General features: G+C 48.0%; 1 protein-coding gene across 3 annotated transcripts in view; it reads right to left on the bottom strand.

Annotated features, from left to right (window-relative positions):
• Positions 1-10,240, bottom strand: part of CTBP2 (C-terminal binding protein 2) — a 142,518-nt gene extending 132,278 nt beyond the window's left edge. The window contains exon 1 of one of the 3 annotated variants that reach the window (XM_030487765.1): positions 9,756-10,240. The gene's annotated coding sequence lies outside the window, so the exon portion shown is untranslated. Of the gene's footprint in view, positions 1-8,685; positions 8,709-9,755 lie in introns of those variants that run through there. The other 2 variants (XM_032919959.1, XM_030487767.1) reach the window with 2 other exon arrangements.
• Between the last annotated feature and the right edge of the window lie 3,062 nt (positions 10,241-13,302).

The following is a 13,302-nucleotide window of genomic DNA, read 5'->3' on the forward strand; positions in this document are numbered from 1 at the left end:
CCCACAAACTGGAATTATTTCTGGTGTCCCAAAATCTGGAGTTTAACTAAATTCTGCTCGATTACATAAAGCACACAACTATCAAAAAAAGTAATCCTCATTTCCTTCCTGCGCCTAATAATTCACATCTGACCAGGCATTAGCCATAAGATGGGCTAATGCAGCCCCTGCTAACTCCTACCTAGTGCCAAGTACCTAGTGTTGACAAAATTCATCCCTGTGACAGACACACCAAGGGAAATGCTGGGAAATGAAGCACCTGTGGTCTTCCCTGAGCACTGAAGTTCACATCAGTGAACTGCAATCTGCACCTTTAGGTCTCTCCTCTGTAAGTCATCCTCTTGAAGAAAATCCATAATGCTGGTGCAGGGGATTTGCAAACATCTGGACACTCTCATTCAAATGATGGGCTTCCATGGATTCTGAGGTCAGGAGAGACCCCTCTGATTTTCCAGCCTGACATGCTGCACACTAACTTAGCTAAATACATCCCTGCTTGAGCGATGCTCACTCCAGTGAACAAACATCCCTGAATTCAGTGTTTCCAAAGTGGAGAAACCACTGGCACCTTCAGCAGCCTCTTCCAGCATTAACAGTGCTGAAAACATGGACCTCAGCCATAGCCTTTCCCTGGCTTCACCTTCCAGCTGTTGGGTCTTGTTAAAACTCTCCCTACTAGACCCAAGAGCTTTTTATTATTCAGTTTATGATTCTATGACTTTATTTCTTTTCCTCATGACAGCGCTAATTGCCTTAATCAATTTACCTTCAAGACTCTCCTGGATAAGCCAAGCAGACTCCTGGACCCTTCCCCTGCATCTCTTCCCAACTCCTTCAGCATTCCCACAGCTCTCTGCAGACCCTCCTCAACAGTCTCTGGTGCCACGTTGGCTGCTATGTCCCTTTTCCAGCCTGGCAGCCACCTGCCAGCTCAGGCAAGGAGCACACAAGACCTTTGGCCATAATATCATATTAGCAGCACTGGCTTGTGACTTCTCGCTCCTCTATAAAGACATGATTTCTCCAGACAGCATCCTGGAGGTAGGGCCTGCATTGTTTGCTCTCAGATAGAGAGATTTACAGTTGGCCATCTGAGAAGTATTACCTGGTTGTATCCAAGCAATACAAATTGCTTTCACCAGCGGTCACTCCTTTTCAGTATTTACTACTCTCCCAATCTTAGTGACATTTCAAGCTTTAGCCACGGTGACTCTCCCTTATCACAGGCTGCTCACAAACACATTAAGCAGTGTAAGAACAAGAAATGAGCACTCAGAGAGGCTGCTAGAAATGGATGTGCGGAAATTCTTTCTGATTTTACAACCGTGTTTTGATTTTACAGCTGTATTTCGAGAGCTGACGCTGCTGAGTCTCAGTTTTGCACATCCCCAACCAAAACAGTGGTGCTGTACCAAGCTGCATCTCTTGCTGTATTTTAAGCACATAAAAACCCCTGCAGTTCGCTTTATCGATCCCATTGGCAAGCTTTTTAAATGTAAAAAGAAAAGTTAGTTCTAAAGGATGTGCTGCCCCTAAACTCATCCTGATGGAGACTGAGTGCATCACTGTCCTTCCCTCCTTCATTAAATAAGTCCCCTCCCAATGACTCAAACTGCTGTTACTCAGCCTGCCCCTTTTATTGCTTTTCTATAATACACTACAACATGAGCACTGCTACAGCTTGCAGGGAATTCTCCAGTACTTCAAGACTTGACTTAGTACACATTACACATTACTGGCTTGGTTTCCTCTGTAAACCTCTTCAAAGAGAGACACCGGGGCTGATGTACAAAGGTCTGGCTAAAGCAGCAGCTATTCAGCATTCACTTCTACCACAGTCTCTAAACATACCATTACTTTTCCTGCCAAACAAGTACTAATTTTGTCTTTCCTATTAACTTCACCTAGTAACCTAGCTGTATTTCTAATATTTTACACAAACTGCTTGTTGTTCTCACCACTACTAGCCGCAGCTTCTCTCTGCAGCCCTTTGCCTCTTTCCTCAAGCTCTGATTTCCGTTCTCTGCTCTCGATTCCCTTCTCAAACACTTGGATGTGCAGACATTGACTGTATCATAAGGGCTGTGCAACCCACCTCAGCGTCCAGCACCTTAAGCAGCCCAGAGGACAGGCTGGAAGGGTAATGAATACAGGTGACACGTGCAAGCAGAGACCCCGATTCTCCCTCATGATACACTATTCAATTAAATCCTTTTCAGAAACAACCACAACAAAAATCACTGGCCACAACCCCAGTGCCTGGAGCTAAACAAGAGCGAGATTCCATACTCCAAGGAAGGCTGGAACTAGGATTTAGTGAAGTTGGGTCACCTCCAGAAAGCACAAATTCAAGAAGTACATCAAACTGATGGCCAGACAAAACTAAAATTGCACTTTCTCTCCCCAAGTCTGTCTATGCTGCTTCTTTCTAACTCTCATAACTTTGGTTGTCCAGATAGAGATAGAAATACATTCTTTCTGCTCTTCGAACATTACGGATGGGAAAAATATGTCATCGTGGAGCTTCTCTTAGGAATAATATTACAGCATATAAAACCCCTGTGTCCTTCTAGGAATGGAACTTAAGTAGAACAGGAATTTCATCAGAGAAACGCTGTTGTTATTAGCAAAAAGCAAAAGCTGAAGTTAGCATAGGTATTCCAGTACTAAATGCCTGGATGCCCTAATTCTAGGTTCAAATCTTGCACCACACCATTTTTGTATTAAACATAAAACCTACAGGAGCTTGTGCTGCAGGATCATGGAACTTCAGAAAACAGCAAGATAATGAAAGCTGATGAAAAGGTGGGGGTTTTGCCATATACTGAATTGAGATTAATTTCATCCACAACTAATCACAGCAAAGCTGAAGTCTCACAACTTTTAAGTGTATAATTTAGAACTTAGCCTAATTACTTTGCTTAAATTGCAGGTTTCTTCCAGCATTCCCTCTCACACAGAACCTGGTTTTCAGTATAAAGCTAATAAAAACCTCAACACTTTATGGCAGCTCTACAGGTATCACTACGCTTGTATTTGGCCTAGCACGTTTTTAAAGGGGGATTTACAGGGTTTTCCCTCCAGCTAACATTAACAAAGGACATTCCCCACACACATGTATCGTCGTAAAACCGAAGGGTATGCTGATAAAAGCAAGGAGGAAAGCTGAGACGCAGTTATTCAAGGAGCCTGCAGAAGGCCAATTTTTAATTAGAAACTTCATTTGGAACATAAACTACAAGCTCCTCATGCCCAAAGAGTTTTAGTGCATCACCTGTACAGGAATAAGGCAGCTATAGAGACCTAACACCTCAGGGAAGCCTCATCCAGGTATGTGGAGCATATATGTGGATGAAAGCATGCAAAGTGGAACGCTGCAACAGAAAAGATGCAGGAAAGCCCCGAGACCTCCTGGACACACCACCGGGACTGAAAAGGAATTGGTTTTTGAGAAGGAAGAGACCATGTTCCCTAAATATAATCCAGAATATCCACAAGGGCAGGCTGAGGACCTGCAGAGCTCATCACATCTCACAGCGCAACACCCACTGTCTGTGCAGGAGCCAGCCCTGTGATTAATTGTTGTGCTTAATTATTTTCTGCCCTAAGGAGGCATCAGCTCCCTCAGCTCATGGATTTCCACCTCCTTTTGCCTCTCTGGGGGCTGACTCCGGACTCCTTGCACAACCATTGCTCTTCGCAAAGTCCACCAGCATCTCAAAGTGGCTCAACCACAATCCCAGCCAGGGTCTCTTATATCTTGTAGAGCCATACATTATAGTTATTACAATAATAACCAAAAGCCAGTCTAATTTTGGACAATCCTACAATTTTATGCCAACTTCCTCAGCACAGAAGCTCCTCTTTTTCCAAAGTGAGCGGGTCACTAAGAAAAATTATAGGCAGCAGCCATTCTATATCTGTTACATTTAGCAAGAGAATCTATCTATCTGCATTATTCCTGGTCTCATTAAAGACTTGGCTCCTTGTAAATATTATGTCTCTAGTCCACACATTCTCCCTCTCCGCTGTGCTTCAGGGGTCTATTTAAGTAATAATTGGTATGCAATGTTGCAAAGAAATAGTGGCTGAGTGTTTGACAACATTACACAAGTTAATGGACATGGGAGCAACCACGGCGGTTCTGGTGTGAAAAATCAACTCAGAGATTCCTACCAGCATCTCTGCAAAAAGCCCAGGCACCTGGGTCCAAAGATGGGTGTGATTTGGCCAACCTTGATTTGGCCACTATGGCGGTAAAGGTCCTTCCTCATCTCTCACTGCTCAGACTGCTGGTGGGGATTAGGGAGAGGACCTAAGAGGGCGAAGCAGAGCCCCACATTCAACAACTGAGCAGGCTGCTTTAACCATGTAAACCCTTCTTCTGGCAGGAGAGATGAGCAGAAGCCCACAAGTAAGCAGGGCAGTTACTTTCAGCAGGCCCACTCGTTTTTATTGGCTTAAAGAACAATGAAATTGCTGCCAGATAAAGTTGGAGGGGCAAGTCATTAATAATTAATACCTACTAAGGATGTATTTGAGTAATTTGGGATTTGTTTGCATTTTACAGTCTAGTCCCAGAGCAGATGGGACTTTATGGATGCCTATCAAGATGCCTACCCTGATCCACCCAGAAGACCATGTATTTGAAAAACAAGGCTGGATTATCCAAAATAACTGTGCAATGCAAGTGCACACAGATCCCACTGGCTACAGAACAGGGGGACCCTGAAAGGTGGTGGCATCCTGATGGCATCCTGTACTACCCTGGCACAACCACAGAGCAGAGACCAGCCTCCAGCACTCGCTGGAGCAGGCTCTGCTCCTGGCTGGAATTTCATAATGGGCTTAAAACCTCATAAACATCCCTGAAGTAGGCAATCCCACCACACAGCAACACTGATGGCTTCCATGAGTGGTGGATGGGTCCATCACAGTCAGTGCTAACAATTCCAAGACTTCCCCATGGTTGCTGCAGGACTCCGACAGTGCACACCTTCTTGTGTGACAGTGGTAGCATGTCCACCCCTAAAGACTGTGAATGCCCCCAAGACAGCAGATATGTGAAAGACCCAAAACCATGAGTGACACTGATGAGAACGGAGCTGATGTGATGACGTGTGTACCATCAAGGGCATCCTTTATGGCACCACAGCTTTGGTGCTTGGGGAAAACACTCACCATGCTTTCCCTCCTCATGTAGGACATGTAATTACAAACCTCAGACCAGTCAAAGAGAACTCCATTCTGCCAGCACTGGCCTTCAGGACATGCAGGTGCAAACCTCCATCAGGCCACTCTGGTTCCACCACACGTTTTTCCCCTCCAACAATTCCAGCTGTATTTCTTTTTATTAACCCCATGGAAGTTACAGATCATATAACCCAGGCACTAATAAATCATTACAGAGCAAAAAACCACCAACAACTCTGCCAACAGGACCACCAAGACTTCCATGCACGCCACTGTGTCCCACCACTCACCAGACCAACTAAAACAAACCCAATACACCAAAGCAAACCCCAAAGCCTGTGATTATCTCACCATCTCAACACAGCAAGTTCAGGTAGGGAGTCAAATTTAGGTGAAATTGGAGCAAACTGGACTCAGGCCTCTCTTGCCTTGAAGATAAACGTGACAAAATGAGATTTCTGCTTCTCAACAGTTCAGTACCTCCTTCCGAACAAAAAGTCTCATCTTTCTCTCTGTAATCTCACCATCATGTTCCCAAATGTGGCATCCACCAGCATTACCACCTCACAGAGGAGAAACACAAAGTAATTTACAAACTCCAGGTGTTTATTCCTGTGAAAACAATTGCTGGTTCCTAAGAAATCACCAGGGCTCACGGTGCAAGAAAGGGGACTGCAGGCTCATAAAGCATCATCACTTGTTGTACAACTAACTAAATAACAACTGATTCTTCTGTGCTCTGGTACCAAGAACTCCTGCTGACTTCACAGCAAGTGCTGTCTGGTCCTGGCACTCTAAAACACCAGAGATCCTGGTCTCCTCACCACAGTGGGGCTGAGCAGAAGGAGAAGGCGTGCACGGCACAGTGAGAAGGTTTGGCCACCGTGCCCTCGCCAGGGCAAAGGATGGTCATGGCATTTTTCATCCTTTCACCTAAAACTTTTATTTATTTCCTCTAGCAAAGGGGAAGGAACAAAAACAACAAACCACAGGAACATGGGAAAAGGAATGAGAGTTGGCTCAGGCATACCTGGGTGTGACTAACTCCATTTTAGAGCGATCTTCCACTGGTGGGGAGAACACCAGTTCCTGGCTAAAATGTTTGTGTTACCCCAGTGCAGAGCAAAACCAGCAGCAGCTTCCCAAAGCCTCCCCTCCAAAGTTTCAGTGTTCCCTGAAAGAGGGGACACAACAACCCCCTGCACAGTCCTTATTCGCCTGTGAGCTCTGATCTCTCCTGTCAGAGCCTCTAATCTAAATATCATATCACATCACGGAATGGTTTGTGTTGGAAGGGACCTTAAAGGTCATCCAGTTCCAAGCCCCTGCCACGGGCAGGGACACCTTCCACTAGAGCAGGTTGCTCCAAGCCCCTGTGTCCAACCTGGCCTTGAACACTGCCAGGGATGGGGCAGCCACAGCTTCTCTGGGCACCCTGTGCCAGCACCTCAGCACCCTCACAGGGAAGAGCTTCTGCCTAATGTGTGATCTGAACCTCCTTAACTGCTGGGGGTGAGGGGTCCCAGTACTCTGAAAAATCCCAAATTCCTCCTGCAGGTGTAATTACCCCCATTTGAAGAGCTCCTCACCAGCAGCTCCACTCTCCACTTCTCTAACTTACTACAAAGCGCAGAAAGCAGTACTTGCTAGATCTGATGTGAGGAGTAAATATGACACCTATCAGATTTTACAAGACAGCATCATCCACCACATTTTAACAAAACACTTGCAATTTGCCAGTGCTATGTTTAAAGCAGCTTATCCATTTCTTCCACTTAAACACAAAGCCACTTTCAATCCCCACAGCTAGCGAACAGCCCCCAAACCTCCCCAAATTAACCTACCTTTTGCAAAAGCTTGAGGAAACCCAGATTTAAGGGGTTTCTTCTTCCTTAAAGTCCATATTCTCATTGGAGTCTGAAGTTAAGAAGTTTTATTTGAACTGCGGCCAGCCCGATGAATAAATCAAACTTCCTGGCCAAAGGTTTCAGTGCACAACTTCCAAGTCGTGCCTGGGACCTCATACTTGGAGGCTGATGTTTTTCCTGATATAAGGAATATTATCATCGACCCCAGCGACGAGTCTGTGCTGAAACGGCAGCATTAAAGACAACCTACAGCTTTTCCTGTGGGGAAATTCCTTTGAACGTTTTCCATCTAGGAAAAGCACGAGTGGAAAAGGGCAGGACTTTGCCCCACAAAAGCAGGTGAGGGTAAGAGCTCCGCAGGGATCGTGCTCCTGAGCCGATCCTTAGGGATCCCACACAGGCTGGGATAGGAGGAAAACTACCTTAGATCCAGGGGAAAACAGCAACAACAAAACATCACCTGTGGTGTGGACGCTGTACAGTCGACAATAAAACTCTGGACCATCTCAGCCTGCAATTCCAGGGGGAAAACAGGAAGCCGAACACTCCTGCAATCCACACTTGAAAACACAGGAAGGTTTCACCACTCTAAACTATTTTCTCTTCAGTTTCAGAAATACTTGGTTAGGTCTTTTAAAGGGACAGAACCTTTGGTTGTCCAGCGTTAAAGACTGGGATGGAGCAAGCAGCTGCCCGCAAGCCCCAGATGTGGCGTGTTAACTAACGATGAAGGCGAACCTCGTCCTGCTCCCTGGTAATGACTTACAGGTGGGTTCCCAAACACCTCCAAAAATAAAAGCTCCTTTCTATAAATACCTCCCTGCATTGCCAACACCAGCTTTTCCAGACAAGCCCTGATGGGAGCTGACAGCCCCCAAACAAGCGCGTTTATCGGCGCTCCGGGCTGCCCTTGAGGCACAAAGTTTTGCGAGGTGAAGGAAACACCAATCTTTGTTTGAGATTGGATTCAGTTTTTTCCCTTGACCAGCTCCGGAGCTGGAGCACAAATCAGCTTTGTGGTAATAGCAGATTACAGAACACATCACCACAAACAATTCTTCTTCTTATTTTTTTTGGGGGGGGGGACACACCAAGGGATGTGTAATTGAAATGTCGGTGATTCAACAGCCACCTCGGAATTCATAAACAGCTCATAGTATTCTGAACACACTCTCCTATAATGAGACCGTCTTCAATTTTCCTTGGAAAAGAGACCTTTAAAGAATGCTAAAGCAGGTCGGCGCCCTTACGCACTGATGGAAACATGAACAAAAGCATTTTGTCACCAGGCATCTCCTCCAGCATTATTTTCTTCGCTCTGCTTAAACAAACTGAAAAGTACATGCCTTTTCCTTCCCTTGTTTTTTCATTCCTCCCTAAATATCTGCCATAGCTGCAATTTCATCCCCGGCGCTGAGCCACCATCTGTATGGAAACAAGGGTCCATTATCCCGAACCGTCCCCGGCTCTCATTTTTCCTGCTTCACTAATGTTTTTTAAAACACAGGATTAAAATGTCATCCCATCCCTGGCGTTCTGGGGAGCCCTGCGTCCTCCTCTCCTCCGGTCACGGTATACTTAATCAAGTGTGAATGATTAAAGTACTTCAATTAGAGCTACGTACATTCATTGCTGGCAATTCAAAGGCAGCGGCAGAAGTCGAGCTGAAAGAAGAAATTACTTCTACTACTTTGAGATCTCCATCTCCCGCTTTCCTCCTCCCAACGCAGCCATGGGACCCGGGAAAGGACTAAGAGCTCAGCTCCGGGCAGGATTTACCTTGGGGCACGTCCTTGCTTGGACAAAAGGCTGTTTTTTCCCTTTCAGCAAGTCTAGCAAGTATTATATTTTTAATTGAAATATGATTTTTAGGGGGGGAAGAACCACAGAACACGCTGAAACCCCCACACCAGCTCAGCTCCTTTGATTTTGCTTTCTAGTGATACCAAGGGAAGGCTTAAAATAGCCAGATGGGGGGGGGGGAATAATCAATAAAATCAATAAATATTAAGGAAATTCAGTGTTTTGAGCGCTGGAAGGGGGATAGTGCCCTGCCGACCGCGTAAACGCCGAGAGTTGGGAGGTGATGGATGGGTTGATGCAGCGCAAATAAAAGGGAATTTAAAATAATATGTTTAAAAATGGGGAAGAAAAATTAAAAAATAAAAATAATAATTCATGGAAAATTGGGGTTTCTTGATAGAAAAAAATTTAATACTAATATGGGGGGGGGGAGAAGTAAATACCCCCCCCTAAATGCAAACACAAGCCCAGAGGAGCGCGGCCGGATGCTCCGCGGTTCCCCGGACGCCGCATCCGCGGCGTCCGGGGAACCGCGGAGCAACCGGCCGCGTCTCCCCGCGGGGTTCCCGTTGCCGAAACTTTCCTGCCGCCTCCTCCCCGTTAATCCCCCCGGCAGATGTTGTCGCCGGCGCTCGGTACTAAGTAAACAATGCGGAGCCCGGCACAACAAAAGATTTCCCACTTCACCCCGCCGCTCCGCGCCCGCGCAACTTGCGCGGCCGCCTCCCACACCCCCCCCCTTCCTCTTTTTCCCCATCTAACCTTCCTCCCCCCCCCACCCCCCTTCTCTTTCTTCCTTTGCTTTTCCTCCTCCATCAGCATGGATTTGGAAAGAAGCAAAGATGTCCTCGCTTCTCTTCCCTTGTCCTCCCGCCGCCGCCGCCCCGTTACCTGCTCCCGGGGCCCGCGCCCCGCTCCTCAGCGCCGCATCCCTGCCCGCATCCGCCGGGATCCACCGCTCGCACACACACAACAGGGGAAAAAAAACCAACTTAATCCTTCCCCCCCCCCCCCCCCCTCTCCCTCCTTCCCCGCTCTCCTGCTCCGCCCGCCGCGCCGGGAGCGGCCGGGGGGCAGCGGACCCCGCCGCGGCCCCAGCAGCAGCAGCGGGGGGATGCTCAGCGCAACTTGGGGGGGAGGGTCGCTGGCTTCGGGGTGGGTTTTTATCCCTTTTTTTTTCTCCCTCTTTTTTTCCCCTTCCTTTTTTTTTTTTTTTTTAATCCTTATTTTTCCCCTCTTTTTCCTTCTTTTTTTTTTTTTCCTCCCCCTCTTTTTTTAAGCCCTAAAAAAAGGGGGAAAGTGCCCGGGCGGCGCTGGGCGGAGCGGCCGCTCCCCTCGCCACGCTGGGAAAAGGAGGCAGGGGCTCCCGTTCCTTGGTTTCTTTTTTTTTTTCCCTTCTCAATTTTTTAATTCTTTTTTTTTTTTTTTTTTTCTTTTTTTTTTTTTGGGCAATAGGCGGGGTCTCTCCTTGCAAACCAATGACACAAACCCACATGGACCAGCCTCGCCCCCTATAGATACTCTTCACTACAAATAGGCTCTCTCGGGGGATTAGTGGATCAGCTAAAGTACAAACAGACGCAGCGAGGAAGGGGCGGGGGGGCGGCGGAGGAGGAGGAAGAGAAGGAGGAGGGACGGGGGGGGGGAACACCGGGTCCGAGCCCTGCCCCGGGCGCACCCGTTTGGAAGAGGCTCCGCGGGGTGGGAATGGGGCTGCGCGGGGCTGCGCGGAGCCTGTTGCACTCAGTGGTGGCCCGTGGATGGATGGATGGATGGATGGATGGATGGATGGATGGATGGATGGATGGATGGATGGATGGATGGATGGATGGGCAGGGACACACACCGCCTTTGTCCCCTGCAGTCCCCTTTTCCCCTGCTGGCACCCAGGGTGGGGAGTGATACCGGAGAGGGGGACACCCATGGGACACCCAGTGCAGCCCCTTGGGTCCGGGGTTCCCTTTGCATTGCCATCACTCCGTGGCTGGCTCCATCTGCTTATATCACCATCATCATCATCATCCTTGATGCATGTAGGGTTTAGAATGGCAGTCGTGAGGCCATGGAATAAAGGCCACCGGGGACACTGAGCCATGCTTGCTGACCATCACCTCCATCCCTGCCCAGCCCCCAGCTGGATGGATTGGATCGTGGCATCAGGCACTGGGCTGAGTGTGAGCTGAGGTGAGCATGCTCCCCTGTGCATTTATTTGTATGTGTATTCCACGTTGCCCCAATAGATTTGGGAATTAATGTTTTGACAGACATTCCTCATCTGCTTGTCACAAGAATGTGGGCAGGTGGTGATCCCATCTTTTTGTTGTGTAATCATCAGCCTTCCGCATTACATATATCCCGCGCTCCTCAATCAGCCTGCAAAAAAGCACATTCCTTTTCTAGTCTAATAAAGCCCTTGAACCACATCAATTGTCCATCAAAATTAATAAGCGAGCTTAGGGTTTTGTGGCTGAAATTACACAGTGAAGAGCCCAAACATCTTGATTCTTATCAGCATGTTTGGGGCCTCGCTGCATGTTTAAGCCACGTCCATCATTTCTCCTCTGAGCACCTGCTCCTGGGCGCTGCTACCTCCATCCCGCAGAAGCTGAAGCCTCACATAGCCTCACCTCCCTGCGATCTCCCATGGTGTAAGTGCTGAGATTAGATTTACATTAGATCAAGATGAGCTCTGGGGCAGAAGTTGTTCCCTGTGAGGGTGCTGAGGCGCTGGCACAGGGTGCCCAGAGAAGCTGTGGCTGCCCCATCCCTGGCAGTGTTCAAGGCCAGGTTGGACACAGGGGCTTGGAGCAACCTGCTCTAGTGGAAGGTGTCCCTGCCCGTGGCAGAGGTTTGGAACTGGATGAGCTTTAAGGTCCCTTCCAACCCAAACCATTCCACGATTCTATGATTCTAAGTTAAGTTCGTGATATAAACAAAGAAAGGGACATACGTTTTGGCCAAAGACACAAATAATTATTTCATTGCCAGGGCAATTCAATGACAGGTTGTAAAGGAGAAAGCTCTAGAGCAAACGTCTTAGTTTAGCAGGGCAATCCTCAGGCGTTTGGATTCACCTTCAAACTATTTGGATTGCGATCGAACATTCATCAAGGGTGAAATAGCCTTTGTAATTAGATGCTAGGAAAGAAGACGCAAGGTAGGTTCGGTGGGGGGCCTGGAGCGATGGGTTTGAACTTCAAACTGCAGCTTTTAAAAGTTCCATTCAGCTGCTGCGCAACCTTGAGGGAGCTTTAACTCCTCCAGTATCCCACTGGGTGGTGCAAAATGTGCTTGGAGCAGGATGTTGTGTCTGCCTGGAGCTTGGGAGCAGCAGTCCTGGGGCTTAGGAAAGGCAGAAGAGCCAGAGGATGAGGATGGTCCTGCTGCCAGGGCAGGTGGATTCCTCTCCTGGCCTCTTTCCTCCTGGTTAGTTCTGGATTTTATCCACTTTCAGGCTGTTGCCCAAAGGCAGATTCCCCACATCTCCTTCTCTGACTATTTTATAACGCTGAGGCACCCTTCCTTAGGGAATAGCTGGGGGTGGCTGTGGAGAAGAATAGTCCCGAAGAATCCTGAAATAGTCCTGAAAATATAGTTTATGAGGGATGCTTGCAAAGCAAAGTGAAACGAAGCTGCTCCTCTCCCTCTCATCTATTTATTGTAACCTATCAGTAGCAGTACTGAAAAGTGACTGGCACCATTTAAAATCAAGCATAATTTTTTTGTGGAATCAAATGAACTTTAAAAAATGCAGTTGTTATGAGACCTTCCAATATGGGAACCATGTGTTTGGGGTGGAGGGGGTTGGAGGTGTGGAGCCCCTTTTCCCTGCAGCCAGGTTCCTCTATTCCTTGCTGAAATAATGCTCTTCCCTGATGCTGCTAAATCATTTCAGAGCTCACAGGGCTGGACCAGTGTTGCAGCTGGACATAGAGCTGTTGGAGCAAGTCCAGAGGAGGCCCCAGAGCTGCTGTGAGGGCTGGAGCAGCTCTGCTCTGGAGCCAGGCTGAGAGAGCTGGGCTGGGGCAGCCTGGAGAAGAGAAGGCTCCTGAAGGGGAGACCTTAGAGCAGCTCCAGGGCCTAAAGGGGCTCCAGGAAACCTGGAGAGGGGCTTTGGACAAGGGCCTGTAGGGACAGGCCAAGGGGAATGGCTTTAACCTGCCAGAGGGGAGATTGAGATGAGCTCTGAGGCAGAAGCTCTTCCCTGTGAGGGTGCTGAGGCGCTGGCACAGGGTGCCCAGAGAAGCTGTGGCTGCCCCATCCCTGGCAGTGTTCAAGGCCAGGTTGGACACAGGGGCTTGGAGCAACCTGCTCTAGTGGAAGGTGTCCCTGCCCGTGGCAGGGGCTTGGAACTGAAAGAGCTTTAAGGTCCCTTCCAACACAAACCAGTCTGGGATTCTACAATTAACTACTCAATAAAATATAACCAAGTCTGTAG

Source organism: Strigops habroptila, chromosome 5 (assembly GCF_004027225.2).
Source record: "Strigops habroptila isolate Jane chromosome 5, bStrHab1.2.pri, whole genome shotgun sequence".
Taxonomy (NCBI): domain Eukaryota; kingdom Metazoa; phylum Chordata; class Aves; order Psittaciformes; family Psittacidae; genus Strigops; species Strigops habroptila.